The sequence below is a fragment of the Condylura cristata genome, unplaced genomic scaffold (assembly GCF_000260355.1).
Source record: "Condylura cristata isolate star-nosed mole 26May11 unplaced genomic scaffold, ConCri1.0 scaffold00029, whole genome shotgun sequence".
In the NCBI taxonomy this organism is placed as follows: Eukaryota; Metazoa; Chordata; class Mammalia; order Eulipotyphla; family Talpidae; genus Condylura; species Condylura cristata.
In genome coordinates, this window is record NW_004567130.1 from 1,509,582 (window position 1) to 1,524,319 (window position 14,738).

General features: G+C 58.4%; 1 protein-coding gene across 1 annotated transcript in view; it reads right to left on the minus strand.

Moving 5' to 3' along the window:
- NCOR2 (nuclear receptor corepressor 2) overlaps positions 1-14,735 on the minus strand; it is a 170,433-nt gene extending 155,698 nt beyond the window's left edge. The window contains exon 1 of the mRNA XM_012730934.1: positions 14,652-14,735. The gene's annotated coding sequence lies outside the window, so the exon portion shown is untranslated. The remainder of the gene's footprint in view (positions 1-14,651) is intronic.
- Positions 14,736-14,738: the final 3 nt, after the last annotated feature.

Genomic DNA, 14,738 nt, shown 5'->3' on the forward strand with positions numbered 1-14,738 from the left:
GAGGTCATCTGGGGATGACATCTGAGCTGAGCCCTGACGGCAGCAGCGTCAGCTACGCAGGTCCCTAGGGAACAGCATTCCAGATGGGGGAACAGTGTGTGCAAAGGCCAGGGGTGGGAGACACGTGATCTTGGCCCCATGTGGGGCAGTCAGGTGGCAATGTCTCATTACTGCCTGTTTCATGAAAGTGGAGAGGGCCTCGAGAGCAGGACCCTCCCCCACAGCACCTATTACTATTGCTGCAGTGGTTCACCCCACAACGCTGCTGCTATGATTGCTCTTTAGGACAGGCAGGGGCTACGGGTGGTCTCCGTGCCCTGTCTCTGCCTCGAAACATCTCAGAAACATGCTGGGGTGTTTGGGGCCACCTGGCGCTGGTGGGTCAGTGCCACACCATGGAAGTCACCTCCCCACACAATTTTCCAATGCTGGATCACTGAAAGAACCTCTCGAAACACCAGCTTCCTGTTGATGTCAACGTCACATTCCCGCATCTCCTACATCTCCACCATCGAGCTGCTCGGCTCGGCTCGGCTCGGCTCCTCTGGGACCTGCAGTGACTCAGGCTGAGTGGGAGGCCTCGCAGCTCCCCTGCACCCCCTTATACTACAGCAGAGGCAGCATGCAGGGTTTGTTATTGTTGTTGTAAATTTTGTGTAAAGTCAAGACGGTATTAAGGGGGAACTTGAGGCCCAGAGTAAAGAGGATTTTCCAAGGATGTGCTAGGAATCCAGCCAGTGGTGACTGGGGTGGCTGTGTGGCCTGGGTAAGTCGGGGTGCTGGAGCCTTCTGGGCTCCAGCTGCCTGCCTGTAACACGAGCCTTCAAGACCAAGAGGATCCAGTGAACGCAGTGTGAGCCAGCCCGCACGGAAGGCACGCAGCACTGGGTCCCCACGCTGGGGCCTGCTGGAAGCAGGTGGGCAACACCCCAACATGGGCCCCTGAGGGGCAGGGGATGAGGGGTGAAATCCCGCCCTCCCTGCCGGGCCAGGTGGCTCTGCGCCCTCATGACTTTCATCTCTAGGAGATAAGCCAACAGCTCAAATTCAGGTGCAGGATCAAATGAGCCTACTTAATCGCCTTAGGGATCTCCCTGTGCCAGTTCCTCTGGGACCTGGAGGGGAACGTATCTGAGGGCCTGTGTCCAAGACCCCCAACCGGACACACACACCTTCCTGTGCTGACCCAGAGGACAGGGCGTGAACATTGGCATATGCATCATCCTCTCACCATCACAAAGCACCTACTGTGTGCCACCACCCCCAACCCCCGAGAAGGGATTTAAATGATACCCAAAGCAACCCAGAAGGTAAGTTCTACCGAAACCCCACTCTCCAAGTGGAGAAACTGAGGTGGGAAAAGAAACCACCCACCAACATGGCAGAGAGTTCCTGAAACCCTCAGGACACTTGTGGGCCCATTTCACAGGGGGAAAACTGAGCAGGAACTGGCCTTAAGTCACCACCATATCTAACACCAAGCCAGGGGTACATGGGCACTTGCGGCCCCACTGTGCCTGGGGAGAAGGGCGAGTCCCTGCAGCCCAGCACCAAGGACAGCTCCCAGCACATAGTAGGTACCCAGTGAACTCATTTAACCTGCACATACTTGGCACAGGTGGCAAAGAAAACTCCCTCTCCGCTGCCCTCCAGACAGCCCCCATCAGAGATTCCACCATGTAAACAGGGGCCTGGGAGGTGCCTGGAGTAATTTCTGATGGTCACATGGGGGGAAGGGGAGGCTGCTGGCTCTCACGGGAGACCAGAGATGCTGATACAGCCAACAGTGGCCAGCCCAAAGACAGGGTTACCGAGCCCAGCTGGCAGCAAAGGCAAGGTTTTCCAGGGCAGTGTCAGTGTGCCCAGATGCTGCACTCACTCAAGCGTCCAGTGAGCGCCTACTGTGTGCAGAGCTGAACACCCCTGCAGGGAGACAAACTACTCTCCAAAGGGAGAGTTTGGTGCCGCAGGTCCCAAAGCTGCTGCAGAGCAGAAGCCGCCCTCAAACCAGGCCCCAGGGATCAGCTCGCCCAGAGGCACCAACGCCAGCCCGTCCCTGAGGACTCCGACTCCCAGGCCTGCAGTGGGGGCTGCAGAAACGACATTGTCTGGCCCTCTCCCACGTCATTTCCTGGGTGGCAGAGGTCAGAGTCCTTTCATCAAAACCCACAGACACCCAGACTCCGACAGCTCTCTCTCAGGGTGGGAATGTGGTCATGTATTTTTATGTGTGGGCTCTGGTTTCTTCATCTCCCCATTTATAGAGAACACATTTGTTCTGCTTCTAAAAACCAAAAGAATCTTTCTCCTGAGGCTGCTGTCAAACCACATGCCCCACCCCTGGGCTTGTGTTGGGGGAGACCCGACAACATGCACAGGGCCCACCCCTGAAGCCCCAGACAGCACCTGCCAGCCTCACAGCACACACGCAGGCCTGGGGTTCTACCACCCCAGCTCATCATCACCCCAGCACCACTCACATCCACAGATCTCTGGACGAAACTGTCTACGCGGAAGTTAAAAGTCACTGCCCAGATCTCACTGAAGATCAGCACGTGGGAAAGCCATCATTTTATTTTTCTTTTAAAGATTTTATTTATTTATGCATACAAACCTGGGGTACAGGCCAGAGGTGCAGGGGTGGTGAGAGGATTCACCAGAGACAGAGTGGGGAGCAGAACAGGCAGACTGACAAAGTACACAGCTGAGGGGAGCAGCGGGGCAGGGGGTCAGGAGAGGTCTGCGGCGCCATGTGGGTCACCTCCGGGGCGGGGATCGAACTCATGCTGAAGTGGCTTTAGCTTCTCTCTCAGTGCTGCGCTTTAACCCAATCAGTAGTTACTGGTACATGGTTCTAAATGCTTGGTTGACTGCCCTTCCAGACCCAAAACAAACCCGAGAGGTGCTATTTCAGTCCCCACTTTACATACAGGGAAACTGAGGCACGGAGCCACAACAGCATGGGCTCCCGATGCACACAGCCAGGCAGAGACCGTGGGGGATGCACCCCACTTTCAGCCCCTGTACTCTGCCGTCAGGATCTTGGAGGGGAAATCACGAGGTGGAGTTACATAAAAAGCTGTTGCTACTCGACCCAACACTACTGACCTCCGAAGCTGGGGTTCATCTGACCGGCTCCGGCCCAGAGCAGTACACAAAAGGTTATGGCCAGGGGGCTCCCCCATCTGGAAACCTGTGGTCCACAGCAAGGCCAGGACCCATGGAAAGGCCAATTAAAAAGCAGCAGCCCCAGGGAGCAGAGCTGGGTGATCTGCAAGCCATGACCTGTACTGTTTTAATAAACAGCAGCCCCCTGAGCCGGCCTCCCCGAGACTAGCCTCCTGGCCACACCCCCCCCCCCCCCCCCCCCCGCGGCCTCAGCCCCCAGGCAGCACTCTGTCACCCACCAGAGGCGTCCCCAGGGCCTGGTCTCTGGAGTCTCCTAGGCAGGAGAGAAGAGCTTCCCACCTAAAGATCAGCTTTCATTTAATTGCAGGCTTCAGGTTTCTGGACGCAGGCCCAGAGGCCTTCAGGCCGGAGGGAAGCAGCAGCAACGGCCGGCTGCTCCAGAACCTGAACACCTGCCCGGGAACAGGGCTGTGCCCGGGAACAGGGCCATGCCCGGGAGACCCCACCCAGGACAGTCATCCATGACCCATGTCACAGTGGGGGCTGTCTGGGGACATTTTCTAGAGCCAGGTGTGTCTACTGAACTTGAGAGAATTAAGAAAAACAATCCTCCAACACCTCTACCTTGCACCACCCTTCCCCACACACTCTCCAAAGTCTCCAACAGCCTTTATTCTGGTTCTAGGTGTTTTCTCTTTCCCTCCAGCACACCCTCACTTTGCAGCCACTGTGTTCACTATGTCCCTCACCCACCACCGACGTCGGGGAAAAGATACCGGTCAGTCACCTGACTGCAGTCATGGCAGACAGCAGGGACACCAATGTCTCAAGGGCGTGGCCGGGTCCACCCTGGCGGCCAGCTCTAGGGGACACGCGGTGTCTGTGAGGGCTTCCTGCTATAATGAGTGGCCTGAACAGCGGCAGCTTACAGTCTTCTCCTGGGGGGTCTGCAGTGGATCTAGGCAGGTGTGGCAGGGGTGCTAGGGAGAGTGACTCCATGCTTCTTCCACTTTTGAGCAGTCACCTGCATTCCTCAGCCCCTGGCCTCTTCCTCCATCCTCAAGGGCAGAACAGTGAGCAGCCCTGTCCTAGAGAATCTGGAGATCATTCTGCCAGATTGGCCGGCATAACTCTCCCAGCCCAACTGATCTGCACCCCAATGCCATCTGCACCTGAACACCACGCCGTGAAACACCATACCCACGCCTCTGGGAATCACACTGCTCCCCCTCTCTGGCCTCCAGCAGGCCCAACTCTCTACTCCCTCAGAGCAGGACCCCACACTGCCAGCAGGGGCCGAGTGGTCTCTGAGGGACCCTGGATAAGTTGCAGCCCCCTGCCCTACCTTGAGGGACTTCCCTTTCTGACACGATAACAGATAGCCAATGTTCTTGGGCGACTTTTTATTTTGGGGGACCAGTCCCCATCACCCTCATTGTCCACTCACCCTCCTGCACTCCAGGAGGCCCATCAGGGACATCACCCTGGGGACACCTGGAGCTCCACATGCAGGTGTGTCTGGGCCAAGAGCGCTGCAGGTAACACAAGGCACACGACTCTGATGACGGGAAGATCCTGCCAAGAGTGGGGGGCAGGCCGATCAGGATCAGGCCCATGGAGGCACCCAAGGGCCCAGCAACAAAGCCACTGGGAGCGTCCCAAATGTAGGTCAGCACCCTCCCCCAAGACTCACTGACCCCTGTCCAGCAGCCAGGGTCCCCAGGGACCTGACAGTCCAGAAAAGGGCCAGGTAAGCTTTGCCCTAAGACCATGATGACATCAGCCCATTCACCCCCACAATACGGAAGAAGACTGACACCTGGCACCAGGGACTGTCATCCTTGTTTCAAAGTCCTTTCATGTCTCCGTTCTGCCCAAAGATCTGGGAGGAGCATGCCAAGGCCTAGAGGGGCTATGCAGAAATCAGATACCCACCAGTCGAGGCGGGTCTCAAATGCTGGGTACCCACCCCACAGCCTGTCTCCCAGTACCAGGCCCTCCACAAACTCATCGTGTGCCCCCACACTCCTCCTAACCCTAGACGGAGAAGCTCCCCCAGGTTCCCTCCATGCCTCCTGCCCATTCACCTCCCCTCCTCCCAGACAAAAACCACCCACCCCCTCCCAAAGACAGAGAAAACACCCTACCCCGCGCCACACCTTACTGCAGAGGTGGCCCAGACACATGGCCAGGGGTCCAGGGAAACAGAGAGGGCAACAAGAGCCCAAAGGTCACACAGCAAAACTGCAGAGCAGCCCCTGAGGCGCACACGCTTCCGCTCTGGCGCTCCCACCGGGAGCAGCTTGGATCTGGGAGCGCTGCAGCCAGGTCCACAGATGTGGCTTCCTGCCTGCCGCTGCGGCTGCTATTTAAAGCCCAGACAGCGGGGTCAGCTTCCTGCACAGCAGCACTGGACACAGCCCAGAGCCTGCAAGGGGTCCCCCAGGGCACCCCAAGCAGGCAGGCTGAGCCGACGGAGTGAAGTGGACAGAGGCGCCCAGGGCTAGTCACACAGTGACCCAGCCCACCCCTGGCCGCCAGGGCCCGTCAGGGGAAAGGGAGACAGGAAGAAAGACCTGCCTGAGACAGCTGCGCTGCGGGGAACTGTCACGGCAGAAGGCTCAGCGACAAGGAGAGTCCGCAGGGAGCTGGAGGGTCACGGGCAAGGGCAAGGTGTCAGATACGGGGAGAGACAGGTGACTCGGGCCCCCAGCCAGGCGCTGTCCAGCCGCAGCCTGACGGTGGACACATCTACTGGGCACCTACTGCGCGTCCCCACTGCTGTGCTAGGACCCAATGCAGCAGAGACCAGACATGGCCCTGCCCTTGAGGAACATGCACACTAGCGGGGCTCAGACGATGGGCAGGTTAGCGGGCAAGGCCGCCGCCTATCTACAGGGCCACATACTGAGAACAGTGAAGCAGGCGGGAGAGGGCCGGCCGCAGGGACATCATCAGAGGGAAAAGAGGGCTTCAGCAAAGCCAGTGCAAAGGACCCGAGGTAGAAGCACCTCTGCATTTCGGAGCAGCAGGCGGGACCCCACTCAGGTGACAGAGGAACCCCTCTCACTGCCATGGAGGAGGGGGGCACATGGCCAGGTGACCGGCAGGGAGGCTACTCCGAAAGCCCAGGGAGCACTGGCAGGCTGGATTCACTTCCAGACTAGAGGACACAAGTCCGAAATCAAGGTGTCGGGAAAGCTGCTCCTTCTGGAGGCTGTGAGGCAGTGAGCGCACCCCACCCTCCTGGGGCCCGGCATCCCGCCAGGTGCAGTTTCCACCCCTGCCTCCCACTTCACTCCTGCTCCTACAAGGACCCAGGAAGACAGCAGCATGACTAACCACAGGGCCATTAACCCTGTTTCTTTCTCTGGTTCTGGGAGAAACACAAATTGGGAGTTGGGGGACGCTATATCACCCAGTCCCCTTGGCCTGGATACAGGTAGCAGAGGCAGGAGGAAAAGTAAAATGGTTAAAAACATTTGCGGGAGGGGGCAGGTAAAAGTGGGTGTATCCCACCTCTCCACTGGAGCGCCTCCTCCTCCCCAACTTCTCCCCTACTCCTCCCCTCCCCCTTCTAGCCTCCCCCTGGTTCAAGTGGTCAAAGGAGTTACGCAGGAGCCACCAAACCCACCCTGTGGACCTAGCCCAAGACCCCAGAACTCTGGAGGGGACCCCTGACTGCCGCAGGGCCCCGGAACACCCCCTCCAGCCCCACGGCACTCCTGGCCCAGCAGAGAGGCCCAGGGAGCCTGTGGCAGCGCGTCCCCGGCCCCCTACCCTGCCAGCAGCAGGCTCACCTCGTTAGCCTAACGAGCAGGCCAGTGCCAGGCGGTTGCCATGGCCACACAGACACCACCTGGGGCGGGCACCAGAGTTCAGCGTGAGGACAAGTGGGGGCCTCTGAGGCACCCCCTCCCTGCGGGGCACCTGGGGCCTGGCCTCAGGGACTTCTGAAGGAGAACAGCCCAAAGAGGTCCCCTGGGCAGCAAAGGAAAACCCTCCCCCAGCCCTCCAAGTGCCTGGCAGGACCCCCACTCCCCCACTAGTCCAGTCATTGGAGGGGGAGCCAGCCACAGGGCAGTGAGAGATGGGCAGGGCCTGGGCACACAGGCCTCCAAAGGGAGAAGGGTCTGGATTTGGTGCCGAGTGACGGGAGCATGGCAGGACCGGTGGGGTCCACATCGCTTCCCTGACACACCCCACCCACAGCTGTGTACAGGGACAGGCCAGACCCAGTCACCAGCCATGCCCAGCACTCCTGGGAGAAGCCCAAGCTGGGGGCCTGGGGGAGGGAAGTCCTGGTCCGACTGGGACGGGCTGGGTCTTAGGGCCTTTTGGGACATCGTCAGCCATGGCAAGGAGACGCCAGGTCCAGCTGCCCGGGGCAGGCTCTGTGGGTTTTGAGAGCCTTGGTTAAGAGGAAGAAGAGGTACCCGTCACCCAAATGGCCCCCCAGCTCCCTCTGGCTCATCACATCACGGTGATGGGCTATTCATCACCCCACATTACCAGGGAGCTCAGCACACAGGCTCCGTGAACAGTCCCCGGTGGATACGGACAGAGAATCAGGGACTCAGGCTCAAGTTCAACTCCAAGTCTGACCAGGCCTGCTGTCCTCCTAGATGCCTCCCCAGACCACGCACCCACTGCCCAGACTCTCTGGGGGAACAGCAGAGAGGCATCCAGCAATGTGTTTCCTTTCCCCTGACTCTTGCCTGACGATCCAGGTGGTGCCTCAAGGGCTGAGACACCTTTCAGGAATGCATGTGATGAGACAAAACCAGAAAGCGAGGTCAGAGCGGGGAGAAAAAATGAGGACAAACTAATCTAAAGTCAGGTGAAACATAGACTAGGCCAGAATGCAGGCTACAAAGTTGGCACAGAGCTTCCTAACAGCCAGAGCAAAGAGGGAAACAAGATGGCTCATAAGTGCTGCAAAAGCTGTGAACGCTGTATAGCAATGCAGAGCGGGCACTACAGCAGCCATGCAGCCCTGGGCAGGAAGGGTCAGAGCCTGGGCATCTCCTAAGAGGTCAAGAGGTCATGCCCAAAGCCTGCCAACAGCCTGCTGCCTTAATCACCCGGCTCCTGCCGTATTCTACAACAGCAAGTTGTAACTGTGAGCATCCGCCAGCCCGGCGAGAACAGGGAGTCAGTCCAGAAGGCGGGGTGTCCCTCTCCATGTGACCTCAACGTCGCAGGCCAGTTTCCTCGGCCGGGGAAAGCCTAGAAGATGATACTGAAGTTAAGACAGTGAGGAAGCTTTAGATCAGGGGTCCGCAAACCTTCCTGTTAAAGAGCCAGAGACTTACTATCACCGGCTTTGTCGGCATCACCCGCCCAAAAAAAGCCACCAGCAGCACATGAGCAAAGCGGGCTGTTGTCCCAATAGAACGGGACTCACGGACTCCACCCTGGCCTTCCATGTCATTTCCCGGGTCACAAAATAGCGTATTATTTTTGCCGTTGTCAGCCTGTGTGCCAGGTAAACACGGGAGCGGGCCTGGCTCAAACCCCTGCCCCACCTGTTCCCAAGTGACTGAGCTACCAGAGGGAAGCAGGTAGGGAGGGGCCACGGACGGGACAGCTCAAGGCAGCTTGAACTTTTTAGCAAGTGCTTGCATTTTCTCTTCTAAAAACACATTCTTCTAAAGCCCAGAGGAAGCGGTGGACTTTCAAATACAGCACTTTTTTCTAATGACAAAAGGCCATTTTATCAAACCCCCCCAAGTTAATCTAGTTGTTATCATTATCATTGTCCACCACATATACATTCAAAGCAAAAAATTCAAGAATAAAAAATATGGAGCTTGACGCTCATGGAAGGGCCTTCTAGGTGCATCTACTCGCGGGTGGGGTAGGGAGAGGTCTCTAGGTACCACTGAGCTTCTCTAGTCAGGCTGGGCCCCTAAATCGGCCACACTCTGGAGCTAACAGCCAGGAAGGACGTGCTGACCCTAAGCCCAGCTCTCCGGTCTCAGGGGCAGTGATACCACAGGGATAAAAATGAGCCACGGGGCCGGTAGCCTGAAGACAGCAGTGGTCAGCGGGCCGAATCCTCTCTGTTGTCAGGCTGGCAGTGGGCACCATGGCTACTGCATAGGCTAGAGCACCCAACCCTGAGAAAGGAGGGCCCAACCCCAGAGCATACAGAAAGGGCAAAGCCGAGACTCAAATCGCCAGCAGCATCTGGAGCTGAGTCAACAAGAAGGCGAGACACGGAAGCCACACTTCCCCACGGGTAGCGGCCACTGGCAGCGTGATCATCATAGCTCATTAAAATTAGTAGAAAACAAAATTGCCTTCCTGGCCACATCAGCCTCACCTTGTTTCTTGCACCATGCATAGCTGTTGGAGAAGCTACTGGTCAGGGAGGATCCAGAACATTCCCATCCTCACAGAAGGGTCTGCTGGACACGTGCCCCAGAGGGAAGGGGCGTGGCAAGGGGAGGCACGGAACCGGAGCCTGGGCCAGCCCTGGGGAGAGCCCTGGGCTTTGACTGGAAAGTGGGGCCACAAAAGGGGTCCTCCAACATGGCAGCCCTCAGGGGCACCAGGTGAGAGAGATCACCAAGGGGACAAAGTCAGAGGCTCCCAAGCACAACTCCAATCTCGCTTCATCACCTACCCAGGCATCTATCCTAGGGCACAAGTGACTATTCACATGTAAGTTCTTTAAAATGAAACACAGTTGCCAATTCAGCTGTGCAGCCCTCGGGAGAGGGTAACTGGACACTGTGGACAAAGCTCCACACTGTCCTGTGCGAGCCATTTTCTCCAAAGGAAACTGAGGCTAGAAGACCAGACCCTTCACTTCAATTACTGGTTGACTGGGACCTAGGTCTGACATCAAAGTTCTTTCCAAAATCTCCCTTCCAAAGTCCCCTTTTCACAGGTGGAGGTGAATTTCAATTCCCCACCCCCAAAGATGGGCTCCTTTGTCCTCCCCATCAGCCCCCTGACTTCCTCCTGCCCTCCTCCACCCCAGGACCTCCTGGCCTTCCAGTTCCTGATAGGTCTTGAATGATTCCAAAGGCAAAGGGAAGGCCTGGATGGTCTGGAATCACCAGCCAGGCCACTGCAGAGGGTCCAGCCATGTCCAGAGGGACCAAACCCAGGCCTGGGGCCCAGGCCTCATGTCTCCCAGGGGAGACATGGCTCAGGAAGGGGCCATCCAGCAACCCCTGGAGGGAGGAGGGCACCCAACCACCTAGCTCGTGGGTCACCTTCCCTCTCCAACAGGGTAGGCCAAAGGGTAACAGTAACTCCAGCAAAACAAGGGTCCTCACCCCACAATACGAGCATTATCACCATCACCCCCATCTTAGATTTGAGCAAGCAGAGGTTCCCAGAAGTTAAATAAGTCAAGCCCAGTATGGTCATCTTCTGCCTCTAATCCCCTCCACTGCCTTGTGGGCAGTAGACAATGGGTCCACTCCCCAGTCCCCAGACCAGAGCACCACACGATTGGGGAGCGGCAGGCGCAGGCTGGGTGTACTGAAAAGGCCAAGGCTGGGCTTGACTGACCGCCACCTACAGGGCTAAGTCACTGCCCTCACAAGAACACCAGAGAAACACCCAGAATGTCCTCTACTCTGTGTTCAAGCTGATTCTTTATGGCTCTGAGTCTTCAGGCATCTGGCCCAAGTCCAGCTGAGCATGGTGGTGTGGACATGCTGGGCACAGAAGCCTCGCTTGGGTCTAGAACAGAGATAAAATGATAGAGACCGTTCTGGCTAAGTGCAAGTCCCACCAGGCTCGCTGGCCCCAAGGCCCCATGTCCCCTCAGCTGCAAGATGGAGGGAAGCAGCATCCACCCCAGCAACTCAAGGTCTCCAGCTACAAAGTGGCCGGGCTGCCCGCCAGCCTGTGGGCACTCCGGGCCATGGCACAGGGCACAGCACTCATCTGATGCAGCTTTCTGGAGCCCGGTATACGCCATGCTAAATAATTCAAAACCGTGTTTTCATTTCAAAATAAACACAGCCCTGTCGCCAAAGAGAATGCCAAATTTGCATGAATGTTTAAGATAAAATGAGACTTCAAAGAAAGGCCAAGCCCAGCGCTGGCATGGTCCCCCCTCCCCAAATCCTGGGGAGAACAAGTTCTCAGGCTCCTGCCCTCTGGGCCAAAGATCTGTAGGTGCTGCTCAAATAAGCAACATAATTTCTTGATCGCCTTCCCCTAGGCGCTCTAGGGCCCTCACAGGTCTGCAGGACATTCCTGCTGCATCAACAAGACCAGGGACAGACAATCCCAGGTCTTATTCTTAGTTGCATGTCTAAGCTGTGTGACCTTGGGCAAGTCACTTAACCTCTCTGTGCCTCAACTTTACCATCTCAAGGATAGTAGTAAAGAGTAAACAAATGAATTCCTGGGGTGGGGGGATGGGGGGCTAGGTGCGAATTCCGTGCTTTCTGTGAGATGGCTCTTTGCTGGATGTACAACTGTTGCAATATTTAAACATATAGTATTTTCCAACTCCTGAGCCTCAAATTCATGTGACAGGGCAGTAAAGTCCCTCCCCACTTCCAAGGATCCTCCAAAGGTCCAAGGGACCTTTCCGAAGTGTCAGTTCCCTAAGGACCCAACACACCCATGCATTACAGCTCTTTAAAGAAGACACCCCCTCACCAGGTTACAGCCCTGGCTCACGTCCCCTCTGCCCCCACCCCAAGGCACCTGAGCCAGCCCCCTCCCCCAAAACACCTGGGGCAGGAATCACCAGCTCTAGAGCTGCGCCCTGCCCCCGCAGGGAAGCCACTCTCAGAGGTGTCACCTGGGGAGGCAGCTGTGGTACCAGAGACATGAAAAGGAGACAGAGGAGGGAAAAACACACAAATAAAGCTCCGGGCCCCTATTGTCAGACACCATTGCATGGAGGGGTTTCAGAGGGAAGGGGTGATGGTCCTGGACCTGACTTCTCAGACAGAAGCCCTCTCAAGTTGGGAGATTAGAGGGGCAAGACTCTCCGCAGCCCCCTAATCTCAGCGTGAACCCCCAACTTCTTCACCCACAGAACTCCACGGGGGGTGAGAACACAGAACAAGGCATACCCCCCCCCATAGCAGTTGGGGTGAAAGCAAAGCAGGCAGCCTCCACATCCAGCTGAATAGCAAGCCGCTGGGGGCTGGGACTCCTGGGGTGCCTTTCCTTGCCAGGCAGTCAATCCCCCCACCCCCACACCAGAGAACAATCCCGCCCTCCCCAACTCCGGGCTTTCCTGCAGCTAAATTCGTGTTTGCAGAGCTCTCAGAAATCTTTAGGTGGTATGAGTATTATTAATTGGGGGGAAAGAACGGATTATGCCAAATAAATCCTTCCCACGTAGCCAAAGCCTAGCGGAGAGGGTGGGGGCTGCGCGCCCCCAGGAGAGGTCTCCATCCCTCACTGGGGCTTGACAGCCACATTACCATTTACATGGATTTATCAATAGTATTGATCCCCGAGCAAGCGTAAATAGCTCAGTGGGAGAGGCCGGAGCAGGCCCGCTCAGCGCTGGGTTCCCGCCCCCTCGTCTGGACACCGCAGACTCCCCAGGCACCCGGCGGCGGCGGCGGCGGCAGGCGGCGGCGGCAGCGGTGGTAAATTTCCAAGCAGGGACAAGGCAGCCGGCCCGGGGAAGCCAGACGGCGCCCGCCCAGGACGCCGGCCCAAGATGCCCTCGAAGCTCCCGGCCGCTGCTGCTGCCTTGCCGAGTCACCGCTGACCGCGCGCTGCTGCTCCCGCGCGCGCCCCGCGGCCGACTCGGTCTGCGCATCCGGTCAATGGGCGCGAGGCACCGCCTGTGCTCCATCCTCGAGGGAAAGGGCCGAGGGTGGAATCACCACACCCCCACGCCCCAGGCTACAGGCCAGGCTGCCCTCCGCACAAGATTTCCAGGCCACTGGATTACTGGCCAAGTTTCTGAAACCTGGAAATAATGACGACAGCAGCGGTCAGCTGACTATACAAGCACTTTGGATGTGTTATCAGTTCTCACTACAAACCCGAGGCACAAAGAGGTTAAGTCATTTGTTCAGGGCATTTGTTCAGGGTCAGGAGTGGGGAGCTTAAGATTTGAACCCAAGTAGCTGAGCTGCCTGGCACTGGCTCGGTACCAGCTCACACTTATTCCTTTCTCGGTCACTGCCCCCCTTCAAAAAAGAACACCCACGATGGACTACACAATGCCCCCACACCCTCCCCCCTGGCGGAGAGAGCCCTCCATATCAAAGCAGACAGGGACCCAGGGCTGGTTTAAAAAGGGCAAAGTCAAGGCCATGATAACACATCCCAAGGCGCCCAAACTCCCCCAACCAGCCCACAGGGATTCTCTCTCCTCCCCCTTCTCTCCCTCTTTCCCTCCCTCACACATCCTTCCTCCAAATCTGCAAAAGGGAAAAAAAAAATCATAATAAAACCAGTTCTCACCAACAGGGGGGGAGTAGGAGGGGAGGAAGGGAGGAGGCTGAGCCGCCAGAACAGATCCACCTCCGCTGCCTGCACCAGACCCTGGAGAGCCTGAGCAGGCGACAGGCGGCGAGAGGACACTCGCTTCCAAAAAAAATAAGCCTACAATGTAAAAATAACGCCGGGCACCCCCACGCTAATTGGGCCCGGGCGACTTCAGCTCACAGGTACAGCGTGTCTCTCCCTCTCTCCAGTCTCGCCCTCTCTCCCTCCCTAGGGCTTTTCCCTGCAAGCGTCCAGCATGGGGCAGGTGCGCCCCAAGGGCGCCCCACCCTCCCCAGGCGTGGGGGGGGTGCTCCCCCAACACCGGGGCCTGGGGCCTCCAGGCCCAGCCCAAGTGGGACCAGCTCTGAATTCCAACTTCCCAAACTAGTGGCATCCCAAGTATCTGCACAGCCCGGGGGAGGGACCAGGAGGCGGCGCGATGAGGCGTCACCAGCCGCGGGAGGCAGGCCCAAGCACCAGGAACACCGGTCCGCGGGGGAGGGGGAACAAGAGGCGCCTCTCTCCGGGGGACCCTCGCCCAGCGCCTCGCCCAGGAGCGACACCGGCCAGCCCCTACCCTGCGGGCAGGAACCCCACCCCCGTGCGTCCTTTCACAGCAGCCGATCAGGGAGTCAGGGGTGCCATTTCCAGGGGCTCCCCAAACCGGCACTGCCCGCTGGAAAATAAGGCGCAGTGTCGCCCCCCAAGTCTGGAGCTGCTTGGGGAGGAGGTAGCCGCATGGCGGCCATGCCCCAGGGGCTGGGGCACACAGTGGGGGACTGTCCTGCGTATTGCTAGGGAGCCCCCCCGCCGCCGGCCCACCCCCACGCCACTTCCCTCCTTCCCACCCCCTCCGCGGAGAGCTGGAGTTCCCCTAAGTTCCCCGGCGCCCCCACCCACGCGGGCCGCAGTGTCGACGGGGCGCCTCACTCCCCAGCAGGCCACCCCCAGAGCTCCAACTCGGGAGTGCAGGGGCTCCGCCAACTCCGCCGCGTGCGCCGCGCGATCTTTCCCCACAGCCCCCGGAAGCGCGCCCCGAGCCTCCCCCCGGACCTCCGCGGGGACCCCAGGCTCCAACTCACCTCACCGAGGTAGCGGCGGCGGCGCCCGAGCTCGGGGCGCGCTCCGGCCGCCCCGGCTCTCAGGCAAGTGGCGGTGCTGATCGGGCT